Source organism: Puntigrus tetrazona, chromosome 18, assembly GCF_018831695.1.
Source record: "Puntigrus tetrazona isolate hp1 chromosome 18, ASM1883169v1, whole genome shotgun sequence".
In the NCBI taxonomy this organism is placed as follows: domain Eukaryota; kingdom Metazoa; phylum Chordata; class Actinopteri; order Cypriniformes; family Cyprinidae; genus Puntigrus; species Puntigrus tetrazona.
Window position 1 is genome coordinate 6095924 of NC_056716.1, and position 15627 is coordinate 6111550.

Genomic DNA, 15627 nt, shown 5'->3' on the forward strand with positions numbered 1-15627 from the left:
CAGTAAAATAGTAAGGTAGGATTTAAAGTAGTATATATATATATATATATATATATATATATATATATATATATATATATATATATCAACCAATTCTATAAAGTGAAAAGGATGAGAACAGTATGAAGAGTAACTGAAAGGTCATTAATAAATGAGTGAGTATGAGAGGGTTTGAGCACAGGGGATTGGGGTGACAGCTTTTAAAATAGATTTCACTGTGGGGTAGGGTTTAACCCGTGACCCCACACCCCCTCTGACTGTAAAGCAGGACACTTTCCCCCATAAGCCCCCTCTTTAGAGCCCTCCCATATCCTGCAGAAAGTGGACGGTCTCTGCCTGTCAGGAAGAATAAATATCAATCCAGCTAAACTGCTGACTCATGTTTCTGCATTACTGTCTCTGTCTGAAAGTCCGTTTTACTCATAAACAGACAAAGCTGTTATTTTTATTTCCAGAACCTGTCATCTTCGAGAGCATCGCAATATTTGGCATAGATATCTTCAAGCTTTTGTTTTCAGTGCCCACTTGCTCCCCCGTGGAACCTGGTCACCGTCTATTAACCCTTCAATTTCCAGAAGCTTAACTGTATAACACAGGTGTCCTAGAATGTTATAATCTAAAAAAAGACATGAGTTATAAGTTGCTTAAAATAGAAGGCTGTGTTGTGAATGATTACCAAACGCTTGGAAAAAAAGGCATGGTTCTACTGAATAAAAAGAAAAAGAAAAGGTAAACATAGTTAAGGGCCCAAAACTATTATTTAGCTGCTTGCATGTGTATTAGTAGCATTTAAAGAGAAAATAGCATGTGTGTGTATATGTATATATATATATATATATATATATATATATATATATATATATAAAATAAAATGCAACGTTAAATAAAAATGCCCATGATTAACATGTTTGACATTTTCCATATGAAATAAATAAAAATTAACAAATAAGTATAAATAAATAAACTGTGATTAATCGCTTTTAAAATAATGTTTTTTGTGTATATAATATATATGTGTGTGTTTGCTGGGTATATTTATTATGTATATATAAAGACACGCACATATATTATATGTTACATGTCTATAATTATATTCATATAATTTATATTATATATAAATATATTTAATGTATAAACACGACCTATTTTTAAATGTGTACATTTATATATACACAATAAATATAAACAGTAGACACAAATATATTATGTATACAAAAACCTTTATTTTGGATGCGATAAATCATAATTAATCGTTGTTCATGACTAAAATAAATGCAAGCTTTGTTATATACATAGATTATTTTATATCACTAAATTAAACAATTTTGTGCTGCATTCACACCATTTAAAAAAAAAATACTGAATGATAAAATGCAACGTTTTAGTTTTTAGTTTTGCATTTCTATGTCAACACTATTAATGGCAATAATTAATTTGGACAATGGACAAAACTATTCATTATGTAACAATAGTCAGTTTTAGGAAATTAAAGTACTTAAAAAAAAACACTACTTTTTACAGTCAATGCCATTTTGAGTGTTTCAGTATGAACTTGTGGTACAAGTTGGAGTTCAGAAAGTTCAGAAAGTTCTGCAAACACATCTCAAAATCTTAGTGAAAGACTGGATGAAAGCATCTTAAAGATGTGCCAACAGAACCAGTCAGAGTTCGGACTGACCTGCTAGGCTTAGAATTAAAAACTCAAGCGACGGACAGATCAACTGATCAAAAAGCCGGTTTAAAAGTTGAACTGAATGCTCTGAAAGTCCCGGCTTGGACTGATGCAGTAGGAGTGGCAGGCACATTCACTGTGACCCAGAACTAGTGACGGACTCTGGGATCTGTTTCAAGGCCGCCGAGGACCGACCTCACTGAAGCCACGCTGAGAACACAAAGAATACAGTTAACATGTATTGTCTTCTGTTCTCGGGGAATAAAAGCTAAATAATTAATCGGGTCTCTGCTTCCACACAGAAGCTATACACCCGAGCAGGGGAGCAAAATGATACGCTGTGCTTGGAAAACACTGGAGTCATTTTACCCCACGCGTTCCAATACACAGAAATATGCATAGACTTTGAATAGAAGCTTTCTGTGACAAATACAAGACTGTCTCGCTTGCAAAACCTAACCTTTCCCAAGTCCATGCCTGACGTTTACTTCGCTAGAAGGTTGTTGCGGGAGTGTCTGCGCGCCAAATAAGGGTCACTTCATAAGTCGGGTGAAATAACATCTGCGTATGGGTTTATTAATATTAAAAAATTATATTTAAAAATCTCATTCGGTCTGTGAGCTTTTTGGTTTATTGAGCTCCATTTTGAAGCTGGCGCACAATACTTCCAGGTGCGTTCTGTCTGGTTAATGTCTGTAAATAATACATGGATTTAGGCAAATGTTGAACATGAGCAACAGTGATTGCTGAGGCTTGAGGAACAGCACACACCCAGATGATTTTACCAGCCCCTGTCAACATGTGTTTGAGCACATTTGGACTTATTCACCCGCTGAAGGTTACGTGTAACACCTGAGTGCTCATTTCCATCCACTGGACATGAAGGCCACCTGGGCTTTTTTTTTTATGCCACCTCTGGGTGTTATGCGTTTATACTGTCACGTCAACCATCTGGCATACCGTACACCAAGAAAACATTAAATGTACCTTTTAATGATTTTTTTTTTTTAACATTTCACAACAAATGTCTGTATCGTTGACTGGCACTGTATGATATAGATAGTTAGTGAAAGTAATTTAGAAAAGGAGTGAAAAGCGAAACTTTTTCGGCTGGCGCTTGCACCTGCTCTCAACAAAGAACGGAGACAAATCACTTACTTCAGTTTCTCACACTCAAGAGTTCGCTTGGGATTCCGCTTTGGTTACAGAGTCAGGCTTGGCTCTTTTCACGGAAACACTGGAAACATTGTTAACTTCTTTTCCTCCACACGAGCGTCCTCCGGGGTTCTCCTTCGCGCGTACGGCGGTGTTTACTGTTTAACTGTAAGTCTCCGCTCTCATTCAAAAGCTCCGGACTGGTAACTGACCGGAGTCGAGGGAAGCGGCCGCAAAAACCGGCGCGAACTTTCTGGAGCGGACTGACGCTGAGCGGCTATAAGGAACAGCGATTATTATCACGCCACAGTTAATAAAGCGTTGTCGTTTCGGCTTGCGTTTCTGTAGCATGTTTTTATTCACAAAAATCAAGCACGTGGACTTTCGAAAGTGTTAGAAAGCTGGGGGAAACTTTAGTATAGGGACTAATTATCGCTATTAACTAGGCTAGTTTATTAGCATGCCTGTTAATAACATGGCCGTTTATTAGTACTTAAAAAGCACATATTCTGTATGACCATATTCTACATCCCAATAACGTCCACTGTTGACTATTAATAAGCAGTTAATTGGGAGTTTACTGAGGTAAACAAAGTCATAGCTAACGGCTTGTTTAAAGGGAATTGGAGCCTAAAATAAAGCGTGATGAAATGTTAGCTATTGGATATAAAATTATTGAAATTATTTTGTAAATTAATACTTATATTTATTAATTAAACAGGATAAAAATAGCATTAAAGTAAAATAAACCTCATTTCTTCTTAGAAGACACAGTCTCTATTTTTTTAGAAAGGATAACTTATTAATTTAGAACTAAATAATAATATTGGCATTGACTTACTATTCTACTTTCACGTCATTTTGAAATTAAACTTGCACTTCAGTGTACTACCAAAAACCTGTTGTGATTCAGTTGAGGAGCTTAAAATTCCAAGCTTAGAATTTGATACAAAGAGAGAGAGGAGTTCTGTTCTGAAAACAAAGGGCATATTTTCCTGTCACGCATCTCTCATCTCACTCCTTCCACAGTTTCCGCAGGTCTTTCTGAGTAACCGCCCATGTGCTGAGTGCGGGTTCAAAGTCTGCTAGTCTCATACCCGGTGCACCTTACAATTCAAACCGTTTGTCAATAAGAGTCCAGCATCTCTCCCATAGTCGCAAGGGACATTTGCACAACAAAGGCCAAAAGGAGGAGGCAGGCATTCCCTCCCCTTCTGTCCATTAGAGTAGATAGACTATTTCCATTGAGAACCGAGAGGAAAACAAAACCCCTACCAGAGGACCTGCAAACCACTGGGAAGGCCATTAGATGTTAGTTAGGTCTATCAAGTCTGAGACTTTGTTTTTCAGAAAATGACTTCTTTCAGATTTTTGTAGCAATGCTAACATATTCACCTTTACTCACTACATAATTAAAACGAGTAGCTTTACAGATAATGGTCTTCTCATAATAATGCTTTTGCTCATATTCCCGAATACTGTCTTTTAAACGTATTCATCTTCAAGATAAGGGTTCCATTCAAGCCCCTTTTCTACCCTCTTTTCTCCACGTACTAAGGCTTTTAGGACCCTGAGAAGGTGGCACCCTCAATGCACTTTGTCTTCTGAGTGTGATGTTTCTATAGTAATGGGGATCCCTCCTCCTCATTGTCTCCGTAGGGGCATCGGTGGACCCCCACTGCCATGTCATCGTGACAAAGCACTCCCCCGCCTCCCCGGGGAAAGAGAAAACCGAGAGGTCCGCGGCATATGGATTTATGGGAGGAGGGAAGAGTACAAAGGCTTTCCGGCTGTCGGGAATATGACGATGATGTCCAGAGCTACAGGTGTAGGAGAGCATGAATAATGTGATGGATTATACAGAAGTGCAGAGTGTTAAGAACAAGGACGAGTGTGAAGAGACGTGTTCTTCTCAGCTCAAAGTAACGACAAGCAGAAAAACAGAAATTTCAAGTTTAATCGCTGCTTATCTGTGAAGTTTGAGATCAGCAAAATAGCGCATTTAGAATAAATACAACTGCGCGCAATTAATAACCAACCTTTGTTTTTTTTTTTGAAAAGGGACTGTTTCACTTTTCTTTAGCCCCTGACGTCCGCTTGAGGAGTTTTTAACTGAGACGAAGAGCGTATTGTTTCTCAAGACATTAGCAGCCCTCTCCCAGCGACTCTCTTCCTTCCACAGGCCTCTTCCTTTTTGCTCCGCTCTGCCTTGGCCCTCAGAAAGCGTTTTATATAGACGCCAGTAGATCCGAGTGAGAGTCCAGACCCACAAGCGGAGAAGTCCTCGCCAATCCATGCCTCAAAAGCTCCTCATTCACACAGGTGTTAAAGAGTGAGCCTAGAAAGAAAAAAAAATCACATTTTAAACGAAATTTTTGTGAATAACAAAAATTATTATAATTCTAAATAATGTATAATAATAAGTATAAAAATAAAGTAAAAAAAGTGTAAAGTATACATTTTTAATTATTAATAGAATAATTATTATTATTATTTAATTGTTGACACATTTGAAATCCCCTGATATGTCCAGTTTCTGTGACTGTTTAACCTCAATAATTTTACATCTAAAGTGTTAGTTCTTAAACTCACTAGGGGGTCTCAAATTTATTATCTTAATCCTTTAACTCGATCCCAACCTTTTTGTCTTAAAGAGCACAAAGAAAAAGTATTTAAAAAACGATAACAAGAATTTTAAAAGTAACATTTTTAAATACAGAAAGGCCATAGAAATTAATACAATATCATAACTATTTTTATAATAAATTTACTTTTTATATAAATTAATGCAAACTCTAAAATAACAAGGTTAAATGTTTATATAAGCTAGCAAGTAAATAAATAATTCTTTCCAGTAAATCACAAACAGCTGGAAAAATAACTGGGGCTTTCTTTAAATACCGTTGCAGCTAAAAAGCTACAAACCACTGCTCTTTCTGTCTCAAAGCCTCTCATTTGTCAAGCTACCAACTTTCCGGTGGCACCTGACCCTGTGCTGATCTGGTATGTGTGGCACCTACCCTGTTAACCGACACTAGGCAGTGAAGGGTTTGGTTCTGTCGAGCGATCAGCCGCAGCCACACCGTCTCAGCCGGCTTCAGCTGTCGACCGATCCACTCCTGCCCTTCTGAGGTCAGCTCCACTCCAGCCAGACGCACATCCAGAAGGGTCACGGGCTGACCTGCACAAAGCGGTGTGAGCCGTCATCTCTAACCAACGCTATATCCACGAGACTCTAAAGAGCTTTTACAGTGGGGAAAAGTCGTTACGTGAACAAGACCAATAAGGTCACGCTTTCCCTATGACGAGTCTCGGTGTGCACAGGAGAAAGCTAGACGCGTCCATCTGAGGTCAAGCTTAACAAAGCCATCTGTGCGTCGCAGCAACGTTGATAGACATAATCGTCTTAGCCAACCTTCAGGGAGTCGATGTGCGACTGGTTTCACCCATTAAACTCATTCTGAAGGCACAGCGGGTCTATAATAGAATTACTTTGCCTCTTTCCAATAACCGGTTTACAGAGATTCATGCGAAAATGCTGAAACACAGTCTTGTAGATCTTGTGAATGTTAACAATTCAGTGACATTTTGATTCAGTTCTGAAACTTCCGCCATTTTAGAGATCGCCTCAGAACTTAATCAGTGTTACCGTCTAAAATACTAATTACGTTACGGCTGCTACGTTCTGTGCGTTGATCGCGGTCATGGAGGTCAGAAATAGTTCGTAACGACATGAGAGGAGTAAATAATAACATAATTTACATTTTGGTTCAAAAAACTTTTAAAAAAAGCAGTGAACGCGGATTGAATCCAAGTTTAAAGGCAAAGTCTCTTTTTTTTTTTTAAAGGAGAAAATAAAAATACTGACACAGCAGGAGACACGCAATTATGAAAACTATTAAATTGTTTCTTTTTAAAAAATTTTAAGATGGCGTCATAATTGAGGCCAGCTGTTCATATGAACACGGCGGTCCCCGTGACAGCTGCGAAATAAACGTGCAGGCCTACTGAAAGACGACGTTTAATTAAAGTGTCTTCCTGAAGGACTGAAAAAACGGGGTCGTGTGGTTTCTTACGTTTAGTCGGTAGGCGACTGAGAAAAGGAACATAGATCGGAATGTGTTCCACTTCGAGGCCTTTTTCTGTAACATGTCTTAGTCTTCCTCTGATACTGACGTTTCTCTCAATGAATCGCGCTGGAATATCAACCGCAGAACCAAATTTTGTAACCTGCAAAACAAAGGCAGAAGAATATGATGAGAGAAGAAAAAAATATATATATATAGTTGAAGGGCAACAGGAGCCTCTGCTGGTGAATACCAAAACTACACTGACACGCTGAAAGAAACACGCACGTCTTTCCATTAAAATATTAGGCACAACATGACGGATACCAATAAATCGCTTTCCATGAGATTTAAAACTAGCGTCTTTGAGAGCCCTGTGCCCTACTGCATACAGTAATATGCAGCGTCTGTCAGTTTAACAATGTTTTTCGTTCGGAAACGAAATTTTCCCTCAGACTTTACAGAGAGCATGCATAACAGGTGCTGCGTGAAATAAAAGCGCTTCGTCGAGTGTGTTTGCTGCACTTACCAGTCTGATGCTCTCTCGCTATGACAAGAAGACCACGAGACCAAGACATGTGCTGATGCTCTGTTGGGGAGCATATTAAAATACGCAAATATCAATACAGCACAATATAACACTTATCGCGTCTTGCACGGGCAGCTGGCGTAGCCTAACTTACAGTTCGTAATTCTACAAACTCAGTATTTCAATACAGGGTGCTGCCATTTTTCTACACCTTAAAAAAATTAAAGGACATTTATTATTTAAATCTGTCACTTACCCGGACAAACGTTAAGTTATCATCAGCAAACTGTGATATACGCGCAATTATATTTTTTGAGGGCTTGTCCTCTTCGTTTACATCTGAAGGATCCGAACCTGGCGGCATGTTGTTTACAGAGGAAAAACTACAAAAATGAAGCCACGCCCACTGCTTAAGGGTAGCGACTTAGGACAAAAGTCAAATGCGCTTTCGGTTTTTATATGTACACGTTCCGCTTGGGAAAGCTAAACACAAATTAATCACATTCCTTTCGTTCATTTGTAAATAAGATATTTATTTATTTTTACATATAGTTTGGGAATGTTGATAAAAAACTGTCCTTGGAACAGTTTACAAGTATTTACAAAGATTCAAAGTCACACTGCAGCTGCACCCTCTAAAACTTCTCTCATTAGCCTACATGACATAAAACTAAGATGAACACTTCATGAAAATTATAAATGTAAAAGAAATTTGTATGAAGAAAAAATTACAGCATGTAAATATTTAGCCAAACGGTACAGTATTTAACAGGATACTTTACAAAAAAATAAATAATAATAATTCTATCATTCACTCCAGGTTCTTTCAAATCATTTGGCTTTTTTTCAACCCATGGAACACACACACACACAGTGCATCCAAATAATAGCCTTATTCATCGTTCACTTCAAAAATATGATGTAAAAGTAACAGTGAATAGAGACTGAGGCTGTCTGTCATTGAAGTGAGAGTTCACACAAAAATTTAATTTGTCATCCATTACTGAACCTCAAATGTTTCATATCTGTATCTTTTAATAACAATAAGTTATAAAGAATATTATGAAACAAGTGGGGCTACCAATTTAACATTATTTAAATAATGTCTCCTTTTCTGTATTTATTAAAGAAAAAAGGTCCATAGGGTTATGAAGTATGAAGATAAGTAGCCGATTACAGCCTTGTGATTTCTAGGTGAACAATCCCCATCTTTTATTAAAAGCGCTGGTGATTGTATAAATGCCCCAGTCAAACAATAACAAATCGTGACAGTTGTAAATACTAGGCTTCTCCGATCATGAAAAGTCTAAACAATTCATAGAAATTTAACGATTGGTTTTGGTCTTGGTCTTAAAAGACAAAGCTGGTTTCACAGAATAGTACGCTCAGTTGCACATTTAAGTTTTTTCCTGGCCTACTTAGAAGTTACAGTTAGCTTCACCTGCCTTTTATATTGATATCTTAGTCATTTAAGGTAACAGTGATTTATATGCATGATAGCAACCAATACTGAACATAATAGAAACCAAACATAATAAAACCATTCCACCTCTATAATCAAATAAAATCGTACACACAGCCACTTTCGCTCACAACTATGTGACAATTTTGGTCTATACTTTATAAATATATACATTCCACCTGAAGAGCTCAATTAGAATCCGGTCTTTCTAGTGAAATGGGAATTTTGCAGCATCATACATACGTGCGTGCATGACATCAGAAGACACACTGAAGTCTTTTGGGGAGACAATCGTGACGATATTAAAACAGAAAGGGCACAGGAACTCAAGTATTTCTAAAACAAATGCTTGATTAAACAGGCATCTGAGCAGCGGGTGTCATGCTGTGTATGTACTGCACACGTAAGTCTTGGTGCCATCTCTAGATGTACAGGTTTCAATTTGGCATAAAAGCTCTGGTTTACGGAAACAATGGAACGGATCTGCTAAGAATTTAATAGTACAGTTTATTCTACCATTTCAGTCCTCAAAGTGTTCAAGCCTTTCTACAGGCCTGCTGTAGCGTGACAAAAAATAAGCAGTTACTCAGAGAAGAGAAGAGAGGGCAAGGCATGAAGCAACTTTAAAATGAAAGGCAGAGTCCAGCAGAGATTATTTGGCAACCCTGCATTGCCAGGCAGAGGGGCTCTCGATCCTGTAACCGCTTCATTTCTCTTCCAAGAAGATCCACCAGCAGAGACCGATCAGAACGCACACAACGGACTCAACGAGTAACCGCGCCAACGCCGCCGCGCGCCGCCCTCTCTGACGCGAGAGCTGATGATAACATAAGAACAGGTTTACGACGATAAACATAGCTGAACGTCAAATGCCTGAAAAAGGGATTCGGTTCAAAGCTTACCCTGCTTCTTCAACCGAGCCGCGACGTCTGTCCCGGGCGCCCGGCACTCTTTAACGGTGAGAGGGTCAACCAGCCACAGAGCTAAAGTAGAGGCCAGTTACCTCCTAGATTAGTCACGGTGTTCAGAAGGGTCATGTAGGTGCCACCTATCATAGGGTCGCTGACTTTGGCGTGAAAAGCCATGCAGGCGACGTTACATGCTATGTACAGCGCCACCTGGCGGAGAAAGACATTAAACAATACTTGTTGATTTCAATCAAAAGTTCATTTAAAACAAGCTCATCAGGGTGGCATTTATTTGATCAAAAATACAGAAAAAATGTAAATGTAGTGTGACAGGTTTCTATTCTAATATACATTAAAATAGAATTTATTCCTCTGAAGTAAGCTGAATTTTCAGCATCATCTTCAGTCTCACGCGATCCTTCAGAGATCATTCTAATACGCCGATTCATCATTAGCGTTGAGAACATGTGCTGCTTAGCATCCTTCGTGATTCATTTTTCGCCCCAAACAATAAATTGATCCCAAACTTTTACCAAAAAAAAGAGTCACCGATCAAACATATTCATGTAAACTAACCTGATGTACTGCGTAGCTCAGCAGCACAACAGCATAGTAATACACCGGGAAGCCTTCCTCGTGCCGAACACTCGGGGTCCACCAGACCAGCAGGGCATACTCCCAAACCAATCAGCAGCTTTCTTCAAACAAACAAACTTCCTCTTACTCTTCCCGTGTGTTAATGATCGCACGTGTGGTTCTGTGTACATCACGAATCATCGCGAATCGGAGTCATTTGATTTAGTTTGTACCTGAATGGGAAAGCTTTGCAGAAAACGTCGAGTGGCCGTGGCCCAGCTGTGTATTTACTAATAACTAGAGGCAGCAAGATCTGCAGAGGCACCATGGGAACCGCCAGCAGAGCCAGCTGCTCTTTAGGAAACAGCTTCCACCAGCTTCAGCCCCGCCACGGAGTCAGCTGCAGAGAAACCGATCTGAAAGTAGAGAGGAAGAGGAATAAATTAGACCGATTTGCACGTAGCTATAAAGTCACGGCAGTCAAAACAGGAAGTTTGCTATAGCAAGGTTGACGTCGCAGTACCTTAGCGGTCAGCAGAAGGACACAGAAGGTAAAGACAGTGGGCATTTTAATTATGGACAACAAAAGTTTGTAGGTCTCCATAACGCCCTCGTCTCCTCTTTAGGCTTCTTCTTGGGATGATGCTGTTTGTTGTTGTTTCCTTTTCATGATAGCAACCAGAGTGGTAGATACCATGAACACGATCCCAGAAAACAAGAAATCTGAAAGAGAGCAGAACAAAGTACAAAGTATCAGTAAACCCTCGAAACAGAAATCTTTACTATGACTTTGTCAAGTGAACACATGCCTGCTGAATAAACTGATGTATTTGTGTTTTATTTTATGTTATCATTATTTTTAATGGTATATATTGTTTTAAGAAAATAATAGTTTAAGTAGATGCTTTTCTTTCTTTTTTTACTTTTCATTCACAGGTTTAAAAACGTTTCCAATGTTGACAATAAATCATCATATTAGAAGGATTTCTGGAGGATCGTGTGAAACTAAAGACTGGAATAATGGCTGATGAAAAATCTATTTTGCATCACATGAATAAATAATTTTTAGAGTATAGTAAAATAGAAAACTTGTATTTTAAAATTGCAATAATATTTCACAATATTACAGTTTTTTCTGTATTTATCTGCAGCCTTGATTAAGATTTCTTAAAAAGAAAAAGTCTTTGAAACTTATTATATAAAAGTATTTTTAATATTTTAGTCCTTATGCTCTACTAAATTATTGTGAAAATAGTTGGAATTAGATTTGTATTCAAAATATTTAGAAAAAAACATAAATATAATTTATTCCTGTTGTGCTGCTTAATATTTTTTGGAAACCATAGAAACATTTTTTTCTAATTCGCTTATGAACCGAAACACTTGTTTAAAATAAAATGTAAACAACGTACAAACATTTTACTTTCACTTTTGATCATTTTAATGCATTACTGCGGAATAAAAATATTAATGACTTTAAAAATTCATATTAATCGCACCGAGAGCGTCACAATGCCCCGTTCCTGAGGCTCAAACCTCAGGTACTTGTTGCAGAAATCCGCGAGACTCCAGAGCCAGAAACAAGACGTTTCCTAGGAAGTATCCAGCCGTCTGTCCCACGGAGTTACAAGTGGGAAGCGTAACCCACGTTCTCCCTGGACAGCATAGTCAAAGCCCAGCCATCAACGGCGATGTCACCGTGTGGCCGCTTCAGGAAAGCCAGCAGGAAGAAGACTGCGGTCAGAGTGATCACGTCCGGCCCTCTCTGTCCGTCCGTCTGAAGCATCGCGTCGACCGAGACCGACAGGTAAAGCATGAAAAGACCCAGCAGGTACTGAGTGGGCACCAGCCACGACTTCCTCCTGCCGAACTTCCTCAGGTACAACGAGTCCACCAGCGGAGCCCAGAACAGCTTTGCTTTAAACTGAAAGGCCAAACACACGAAGCTAAAATAGGCCTGGTCCTTGTAACTGACGTTCTTGCTTTGCATGATGAGAGGAATGCTCCCGGCCAGGCCCAAGGGAATGCCCTGAAGCACGTACAAAAACAACAGCAGGGCCACGTTGCCCAGTTCTCCTTTGATCCCGTGACTGGCTTTCGTCCGTCCTTCGGGCCGGTCTGAGTTGGGCAGAAGAGCCTCCTCGTCGCCCTCCACTTCTAGCTTGGATTTCTCTCGCCTATATCTGAGGCGGACACCACAGGCTTCCGCTGCCTCCCGTTCTTGTGTGTGATAGATTCAGACAATTCCATCGTAACCTGCCGGGCATCAATCCAGATAGGTCCTCAAAACACCTGCGTGTTTTATATAAAAAAATGTTATATCATAACCTAACGTTTACATCTACCTTTCATAATAATGATCCTTAAAAGCATTGTCACTAATGTTGCTATTATTTTCTCTCTTTTATGTGAAATACCTTATTCTGGTCAATACTGTATTAACAACAACATGCATTATGTGTGTGTGTGTGTGTGTGTGTGTGTGTGTGTGTGTTATATGTACATCTCAAATTGTTTTTTCCCCTTGCAATATGCACATATATATATTTTGTTATTTTTTTTTCATTCTATTTTACTTTTGCATTTAAGTGTATAAACTACCTTATATATATGTATGTGTGTGTGTGTGTGTGTGTTTTCCTGATTCTTTCGTGTTATCCTATCAACAATTAAACAGCAAATTAAATGTTTGGGAAGGTAAACTGATAACTTTTGTCAGACTACAGCAAGACTTTTTTAATAAAATATCAATAGCATGAGATTTGGAAGACTATTTCAAACTTCCACATTCTGAAAATGGTGTGTTCCGCTCAAAAGCTCTGTAACGTGAAACTGCTCAGCAAAACACATAAAGCTAGTACTTACGAAGCTGAGCAAAAGAGACAACAACAAATCAGATCTGTGAAACATTACCATGCAGCACATTTTGATTATCGAACACACTCGGAAGGAAAGGATGAGACGAACGTAAGATGGAACAGAAGCAGAAAATATACTGATTCATGGTTACCTTGCACTATGATGACATACCACATGACAAGTCAAGACATCAATGAATAAATGAACAAAACGTTATATGAATGACGGGAAAAAACTAACTGTTTTCTTGACTTCAGATGAGCGGCACTTTACTGACACCAAAACATCCAGGCAAATGCATAATATACCCTAATGTTTACAAGACGCAGAGAACAGCAGTGAGTACACCTGACTGCAGAAATGAGAAGGAAGCCGGAGCGGTGCGTCGGTAAAATGTGTCCGAGTGCTTCAGCTGACGTGTCTTAAAGCGTGTGTTTTTAGTTCCGCCGGATCTTTTTAGTTACACACCGTTTACTCGCGCATGTTTTTACATATCACTGACACGTGACAGATGTATGTATATTTTAATAAATATACATTCCTAGTATGCAAAGCCATTACTCACAACATTCCATATCATCAATGTTTGTGCCCATTTTTATACAGAATTTGTAATATTAATGAACAGGAGCAAATCTGCCAAATGATATCATATTTACAGTTTTCCTCGGGTGTGTTGTGGGTTTAATTCTCAAATGGAAAACTAACTGTATATGAGTTGTAGATCAAGTCTCAGCTGTCACACTTTCACAGCTTCTGAATCATTTCTCATCGTAAGCTATTACATTTAAAATGATCCATTCAGTTATGAAAAAATGGTATACACTTATGTATATTCTATAAATATCTGATACTGACATTGTTTGTAAAATGTCTGCTAAGTTGCTAAAGGGCCTATTTTTGCTCATAAGACACATATATAATATGAATATGAAATGTACAGTTACTGGACAAGCAAGATTTTACTTTACATACATTCGCATACAAAAAATGAATGTACTGTATAAATACAAATAAACTTTTTTATGTGCTATTGACTATCTAAATATCTATTTTTGCAAAACCTCATTCCATAATTGACTGAGCAAAAACCAGTGTGGCTCACATGATGGCAAAAATAATACATTTTATGGCCAAATTACTTATACGATAACTAGGTTTTGAAGCATGAATCAAATGTTTTGGGGAGAACTATATATCTGCAGACATGCAATAAAGTTCCAGCAAACAGTTGTGACATTTAACTATTAAACTAATCTTTTGGCATGTTGTTCATAGCGTATTTATACTAAGAATGTAATTCTATTCATACAAAGAGAGAGAAATAGATAGATGGACAGATAGATAGATATGCACAGGCAAAAACATGAATAAATCATATCTTCCTCCTGGTGCTTCTCAAAACATACCGGCTCATATTAAAATTTAATGACTTTCCTTAACAGACCAAACTAGAGTCATAACTCATAAACTAAAACACATGTGACCGTGGCCTGAAATAGCCGTCCCATTCACACAAGGCCGTAGATGCAGTGTATAATCACACTAAGAAGTAAACAAAAAGAAAAAAAACAAAACAAGCCTGTTGTATATGCATTTTTTGCATATTTTGTCAATATGCATATAGACATAATATAACTTACAAAGCCTTATAAGCATGTATACTCAGTTGCTGCATTAATGTTGATATTTAAAATCCACGGGATCCTGCACAAAGCAGAAAGTTGTGTGTTCTTTTTAACCCATTATATGCTTTCACCGTGAAAGAGGAGTGAGATAATGAACGACTGCGATGCGCGGAGCCGTGTGGAATCAGTAAAGAGGTTTAGATGCATGTGACTGAGGACGTTGAATTAAGACATGTGACCAGATGTGTGAGTGTAAACTAAATCAAACGTGATTTACCCAAAAAAGCCTCAAAAAGAGCATACATAATGCGCTCAGATAGGCCTTCAAAGCTCACAAAGCCGTGCAATGATTGTCACAGCAAGGTTTAATTTCTGAATTTGCGCAGCACTCAGGGCAAACATCTAGCCTAGGTGTTTCAAATGAACTAGTCCTTTTAGAAAAAATCAAAAGTTATGAATCAAAACCCTTACGAATCAGGCTACTTAGTTATTACTGAATAACTGTTGTAAGTTTTGACTGTGTTAAGAGATTGTTCACACAAATGTTCTAAAATCTGTTTGGCTTTGTTGGTTCCTTAAAGAATCCAGTTTAGAAACACATGACTTTCGTGATGTTCGACAGAAGAAAAGTCCATTTTCAAAATGAATAAATCAAAGTCACGTGGGCCCACTCTACAGAAATCTACCTGAGACACGACTTTGACTAACAATATTAATCTATATTTGTTATTTGTCAAATCTGTTTTGGCTGAATCTGGAATCATCTCAACG

The 15627-nt window shown here is 38.2% G+C and overlaps 1 protein-coding gene and 2 pseudogenes across 1 annotated transcript in view; all 3 read right to left on the minus strand.

The window, feature by feature from the left end:
- LOC122362612 (1-phosphatidylinositol 4,5-bisphosphate phosphodiesterase eta-1-like) overlaps positions 1–2997 on the minus strand; it is a 62797-nt gene extending 59800 nt beyond the window's left edge. Inside the window, 1 exon segment of the mRNA XM_043264147.1 lies at positions 2831–2997. The gene's annotated coding sequence lies outside the window, so the exon portion shown is untranslated.
- A 2058-nt stretch (positions 2998–5055) lies between these two features.
- LOC122322971 lies at positions 5056–7808 on the minus strand (annotated as a pseudogene).
- Positions 7809–9304: 1496 nt separating this feature from the next.
- LOC122362610 lies at positions 9305–13640 on the minus strand (annotated as a pseudogene).
- Between the last annotated feature and the right edge of the window lie 1987 nt (positions 13641–15627).